This window comes from Callorhinchus milii, unplaced genomic scaffold (genome assembly GCF_018977255.1).
Source record: "Callorhinchus milii isolate IMCB2004 unplaced genomic scaffold, IMCB_Cmil_1.0 Scaffold14, whole genome shotgun sequence".
Classification (NCBI taxonomy): Eukaryota; Metazoa; Chordata; class Chondrichthyes; order Chimaeriformes; family Callorhinchidae; genus Callorhinchus; species Callorhinchus milii.
In genome coordinates, this window is record NW_024704755.1 from 17,894,391 (window position 1) to 17,901,179 (window position 6,789).

Consider the following 6,789-nt stretch of genomic DNA (forward strand, 5'->3'; position numbering starts at 1 on the left):
AGGGTCCCGGAGTGAGGGGCAGAGTCCCGGATTGAGGGGCAGGGTCCCGGAGTGAGGGGTAGAGTCCCGGCGTGAGTGGTAGGTTCCCGGAGTGAGGGGGAGGGTCCCGGAGTGAGGGGGAGGGTCCTGGAGTGAGGGGGAGGGTCGCGGAGTGAAGGGGAGGGTCGTGGAGTGAGGGGGAGGGTCGCGGAGTGAGGGGGAGGGTCCCGGAGTGAGTGGTAGGGTCCCGGAGTGAGGGGTAGGTTCCCGGAGTGAGGGTAGAGTCCCGGAGTGAGAGGTAGAGTCCCGGAGTGAAGGGTCGGGTCCCAGAGTGAGGGCTAGTGTCCCGGAGTGAGGGGTAGAGTCCCGGAGTGAGGGGTAGGGTCCCGGAGTGAGGGGTAGAGTCCCGGAGTGAGGGGGAGGGTCCCGGAGTGAGGGGTAGAGTCCCGGAGTGAGGGGTAGGGTCCCGGAGTGAGGGGTAGAGTCCCGGAGTGAGGGGGAGGGTCCCGGAGTGAGGGGTAGAGTCCCGGAGTGAGGGGTAGGGTCCCGGAGTGAGGGGTAGAGTCCCGGAGTGAGGGGGAGGGTCCCGGAGTGAGGGGGTAGAGTCCCGGAGTGAGGGGGAGGGTCCCGGAGTGAGGGGTAGGGTCCCGGAGTGAGGGGGAAGGTCCCGGAGTGGGGCAGAGTCCCGGATTGAGGGCAGGGTCCCGGAGTGAGGGGTAGAGTCCCGGAGTGAGGGGGAGGGTCCCGGAGTGAGGGGTAGAGTCCCGGAGTGAGGGGCAGGGTCCCGGAGTGAGGGGTAGAGTCCTGGAGTGAGGGGCAGGGTCCCGGAGTGAGGGGTAGGGTCCCGGAGTGAGGGGCAGAGTCCCGGATTGAGGGGCAGGGTCCCGGAGTGAGGGGTAGAGTCCCGGCGTGAGTGGTAGGTTCCCGGAGTGAGGGGGAGGGTCCGGAGTGAGGGGGAGGGTCCTGGAGTGAGGGGGAGGGTCGCGGAGTGAAGGGGAGGGTCGTGAAGTGAGGGGGAGGGTCGCGGAGTGAGGGGGAGGGTCCCGGAGTGAGTGGTAGGGTCCCGGAGTGAGGGGTAGGTTCCCGGAGTGAGGGGTAGAGTCCCGGAGTGAGAGGTAGAGTCCCGGAGTGAAGGGTCGGGTCCCAGAGTGAGGGCTAGTGTCCCGGAGTGAGGGGTAGAGTCCCGGAGTGAGGGGTAGGGTCCCGGAGTGAGGGGTAGAGTCCCGGAGTGAGGGGGAGGGTCCCGGAGTGAGGGGTAGAGTCCCGGAGTGAGGGGTAGGGTCCCGGAGTGAGGGTAGAGTCCCGGAGTGAGGGGGAGGGTCCCGGAGTGAGGGGTAGAGTCCCGGAGTGAGGGGTAGGGTCCCGGAGTGAGGGGTAGAGTCCCGGAGTGAGGGGAGGGTCCGGAGTGAGGGGTAGAGTCCCGGAGTGAGGGGGAGGGTCCCGGAGTGAGGGGTAGGGTCCCGGAGTGAGGGGAAGGTCCCGGAGTGAGGGGTAGAGTCCCGGAGTGAGGGGGAGGGTCCCGGAGTGAGGGGTAGAGTCCCGGAGTGAGGGGGGGTCCCGGAGTGAGGGCTAGAGTCCCGGAGTGAGGGGGAGGGTCCCGGAGTGAGGGGTAGAGTCCCGGAGTGAGGGGGAGGATCCCGGAGTGAGGGGTAGAGTCCCGGAGTGAGGGGGAAGGTCCCGGAGTGAGGGGTAGAGTCCCGGAGTGAGGGGGAGGGTCCCGGAGTGAGGGGTAGAGTCCCGGAGTGAGGGGTAGAGTCCCGGAGTGAGGGGGAGGGTCCCGGAGTGAGGGGGAGGGTCCCGGAGTGAGGGGGAGGGTCCCGGAGTGAGGGGGAGGGTCCCGGAGTGAGGGGGAGGGTCCCGGAGTGAGGGGTAGAGTCCCGGAGTGAGGGGGAGGGTCCCGGAGTGAGGGGTAGAGTCCCGGAGTGAGGGGGAGGGTCCCGGAGTGAGGGGGAGGGTCCCGGAGTGAGGGGGAGGGTCCCGGAGTGAGGGGTAGAGTCCCGGAGTGAGGGGTAGGGTCCCGGAGTGAGGGGTAGAGTCCCGGAGTGAGGGGGAGGGTCCCGGAGTGAGGGGGAGGGTTCCGGAGTGAGGGGTAGAGTCCCGGAGTGAGGGGGAGGGTCCCGGAGTGAGGGGGAGGGTCCCGAAGTGAGGGGTAGAGTCCCGGAGTGAGGGGGAGGGTCCCGGAGTGAGGGGGAGAGTCCCGGAGTGAGGGGGAGGGTCCCGGAGTGAGGGGGAGGGTCCCGGAGTGAGGGGGAGGGTCCCGGAGTGAGGGGTAGAGTCCCGGAGTGAGGGGAGGGTCCCGGAGTGAGGGTAGAGTCCCGGAGTGAGGGGGAGGGTCCCGGAGTGAGGGGGAGGGTCCCGGAGTGAGGGGTAGAGTCCCGGAGTGAGGGGGAGGGTCCCGGAGTGAGGGGTAGAGTCCCGGAGTGAGGGGGAGGGTCCCGGAGTGAGGGGGAGGTCCCGGAGTGGAGGGGTAGAGTCCCGGAGTGAGGGGGAGGGTCCCGGAGTGAGGGGGAGGGTCCCGGAGTGAGGGGGAGGGTCCCGGAGTGAGGGGGAGGGTCCCGGAGTGAGGGGGAGGGTCCCGGAGTGAGGGGGAGGGTCCCGGAGTGAGGGGTAGAGTCCCGGAGTGAGGGGGAGGGTCCCGGAGTGAGGGGGAGGGTCCCGGAGTGAGGGGGAGGGTCCCGGAGTGAGGGGTAGAGTCCCAGAGTGAGGGGGAGGGTCCCGGAGTGAGGGGTAGAGTCCCGGAGTGAGGGGGAGGGTCCCGGAGTGAGGGGTAGAGTCCCGGAGTGAGGGGTAGGGTCCCGGAGTGAGGGGTAGAGTCCCGGAGTGAGGGGGAGGGTCCCGGAGTGAGGGGTAGAGTCCCGGAGTGAGGGGGAGGGTCCCGGAGTGAGGGGTAGGGTCCCGGAGTGAGGGGGAAGGTCCCGGAGTGAGGGGTAGAGTCCCGGAGTGAGGGGGAGGGTCCCGGAGTGAGGGCTAGAGTCCCGGAGTGAGGGGGAGGGTCCCGGAGTGAGGGCTAGAGTCCCGGAGTGAGGGGGAGGGTCCCGGAGTGAGGGGTAGAGTCCCGGAGTGAGGGGGAGCGTCCCGGAGTGAGGGGTAGAGTCCCGGAGTGAGGGGGAAGGTCCCGGAGTGAGGGGTAGAGTCCCGGAGTGAGGGGGAGGGTCCCGGAGTGAGGGTAGAGTCCCGGAGTGAGGGGTAGAGTCCCGGAGTGAGGGGTAGAGTCCCGGAGTGAGGGGGAGGGTCCCGGAGTGAGGGGGAGGGTCCCGGAGTGAGGGGGAGGGTCCCGGAGTGAGGGGGAGGGTCCCGGAGTGAGGGGGAGGGTCCCGGAGTGAGGGGTAGAGTCCCGGAGTGAGGGGGAGGGTCCCGGAGTGAGGGGTAGAGTCCCGGAGTGAGGGGGAGGGTCCCGGAGTGAGGGGGAGGGTCCCGGAGTGAGGGGGAGGGTCCCGGAGTGAGGGGTAGAGTCCCGGAGTGAGGGGTAGGGTCCCGGAGTGAGGGGTAGAGTCCCGGAGTGAGGGGGAGGGTACCGGAGTGAGGGGGAGGGTCCCGGAGTGAGGGGTAGAGTCCCGGAGTGAGGGGGAGGGTCCCGGAGTGAGGGGGAGGGTCCCGGAGTGAGGGGTAGAGTCCGGAGTGAGGGGGAGGGTCCCGGAGTGAGGGGAGGGTCCCGGAGTGAGGGGAGGGTCCCGGAGTGAGGGGGAGGGTCCCGGAGTGAGGGGGAGGGTCCCGGAGTGAGGGGGAGGGTCCCGGAGTGAGGGGGAGGGTCCCGGAGTGAGGGGGAGGGTCCCGGAGTGCGTTGTGTGGTGGTCAGTGGGACGATGTTTTGACGCTGTGATGAGAGCCCTCGTGGTCGGTGCTGCCCTGTGGTGGCCACGTGTCACTGCTGCTCTGGACAGTTCCCCTCCGGCACTGCCGCTCTGATACTGATTTCAGCTTTAAATATTTTATTATTCCTGAAGTAGTTGAAACAAATTCAGAATTGCCATTAAGCTGAGCCAGAAACGTGTTCTTTTCAACCCTTTTGCTCTCTGTTGAAGGTATTTTGTGTTTAACAACGTTAAACCGCGGTCCCGGATAGACAGTGAATGTGTTGGCTATTGGCACATTGACAGTCGATGTGTGTCCCACTCCCCCTCTGGGATGCGTCACTCGGGGTGTGGCGCTAGAGTCAGCTTTCTCAATAGATGTATGTGTCACTCCTCAGATGAAATCTATTGGTCTTCCAACCACACAATCACCAAACATTGTGCCTGAACACACTCCATGGGGATACGATCACCACATCAATTCACAAATATGTTAAGTATAAATTGTGTTTAAATTATCAGGAGTGCCGGACAGAATTCTCTTTTTGTGGGGAACAATATGCATTGATCTTCTTGCCATTGTTTACTGTTTCAATCTGCTGTGAATATATTCTTACTGTGAAATAAACACGTGGTACAGGTGGGAAATTTTGAAATGGCTTTGCCACACCTGGAACCTCCTCACCTGGAACCTCCTCACCTGGAGACACTGAGCCCTTGGCCTCTCGCCAGCTACTGCCTTGGCCTCTCACTCGGCTGCTCGCAGTGACCTTGACAAGATGGCGCTTGTCAATGTCACAAATGACGTCCTATCTCTGTGTCCTCCTGGACTTCTCTGCTGAGTTTGACGCTTTGTCTGTTCAAATGGTTTCTCCTCCTACACCTGCCTGGTCACCTGTGGTGTACCCCAGGGCTCCATCCTTGGCCCCCTCCTCTCACCGGTCACTGACTGTTTGTTCACCCACGGCCTTGGCTCTGGCCACTTACCACTTGCAGCCTCGGCACAGGGCAGGTTGCTCGGCTCTCATCCTGTTCTCTGATGCCTCCCGGTTCCTGTAGAAATGCATGAGAGCATTGCCACCATCTTCCAGTCCGCAGCTCAGGCTTCCCATTGAGCAATAGTGCCATCTGTTGGAGGTGTGGAGTTTAAGCAGCAGCTGCTGGTCTCTCTGCAGCCAATCAAGATGGATTCCAGGTGCTGGATGTACGAACGTATGTCACAAACTGGGATCCAAGTAACACCCTCCAGCAGCTGTGGCCCAAGCCTCAGAGTTTCCTCATCAGCTATCTGACGGGCATCTGCCTTCAGGGTGGTGGGAGGACCTTTACAGTATGTGCCGGTCGCCTTAATGTTCTCGAGGTCCAAGTCCAGTGCCATGTACCAGGCTGCCTCAGCACCAGCTGCTTAATCCATTGGAAAATAGAGGGGCCACTGTGAAGCCAACTCCACCTCCAGAGGCTCAGTGACAGGTCAGTGTAGCTGGAGCCTTCCCTCCCTATAGCCACTTTCCGTGTTTGTCACAAACCCACCTCACTGCTTGGCCTGGACTTCGCAGATGGGTCAGTGGAAGCCTCTCCCTGGGTCCCCGGGAGCTCAGATCTATAAAGGATCCATAAAGCAGGACAGCTGTACACAGGGCTTGTATGTCACAAGCCTGACCTGCATTGGAATGGATCACAGTCCTCAGATCAGCAGTCCTGTGGTGTAGTGTAGTGACTGTTTTGTGGGAGACAAAGTTGAAGTGGAGCAGTGTGGACAGATACTGTGCGAGAAAAAAGGCTTGTGTGACGTCAGGAGAAAATAAATAAAAAAGGCAGAGTATTTTTATCATTTTATTTTTCTACTTTTATCATGCAATTAACCAACTACAAAGGACTAAGTATATTTAATCAACTATTTACGCTGTTATTCTGTAATCCCTTTTCTGCAGTTTATTTTTTTTGGTAAACACAAATCACGTGCTCTGTGACAGTGGGGATTAGCAACATAAGGGGTGGCAATAGTGTGTAAATTAAGCACCAATGGCAGGTCAGCACAGGCAGCCAGTGGCCAGAACACCAAGTGTCTCAGGTTGGACATTTGTGAGAACCAGAGCCTGAGAGAAGATTGCAATTGCTCTGCTCCATTAGAGAAGGGAGGAGCTCCTAAATGCTCTATTCCACAAGGTGGTCACCCCTCACTCGAGGAGAAAGCGGCCACACAGCAATAGCTCAGAGCAGTGCAGCCCAGTGCATCTGACATTGAACAATCAGGAGCAAACTTGAGTTCTCAGGGAGTGAGGAAGTGTCAGCCCGGCTCAGTTGGTAGCACTCTCATATCTGAGTTAATAGTTGTGTGTTCAGTGTCACGTTCTCAACAAAGTGTGTAGAACACTCTTATTTTAGGTCTCCAAGTCACACCAAACATCCTCTGCTCAGTTCTCCCTGCTGCCTGCTTTCTCTCCCTTCTGATCTCCTTCCATTGGTCCTCGTCAATCGGTGCTTATTTATTAATTAGTATCCAATACAAAGCCCCAGGTCGAGACTTGGAACTCAGTTTAGACTAAGCTGATATTCTAGTGCAGCGCTGGGGAAGTGTCGCTGTCCTTTGGATGGCCAAGATCCTGTCTGCCTGTTCAGGCAGACATTTAAGATCCTGCAGCGCTATTGGAAAAGAGAAAGGAGTTTCCTTCTCCCGGTGTCTGGTCAACAATTCCCCCCACATCATATTAGTCATTGATTCCATGGCTATTTGTGAGACATCACTCTGCGCAAATTGGTTGCTGCGTATATCTATGTAACACACAATTACAACACTTCACAGTGAAGTACTTTGAAATGTCTCGTTACTCTGAGTGCCATGTGCCAGGGCAAATCTGGAGATTAATACATGGCGATGAACTGATATATAAAAAGAGAGAAAGCAGAGAGAGCAGGAAAAGTGAACAGATATGACAGAGCAGCCGTTCAGGCCAGTGTTTATCTGCAAACACAGCATCAAAAATAAAATGGGAAAACTCATGGCAATCTTATAGCATTA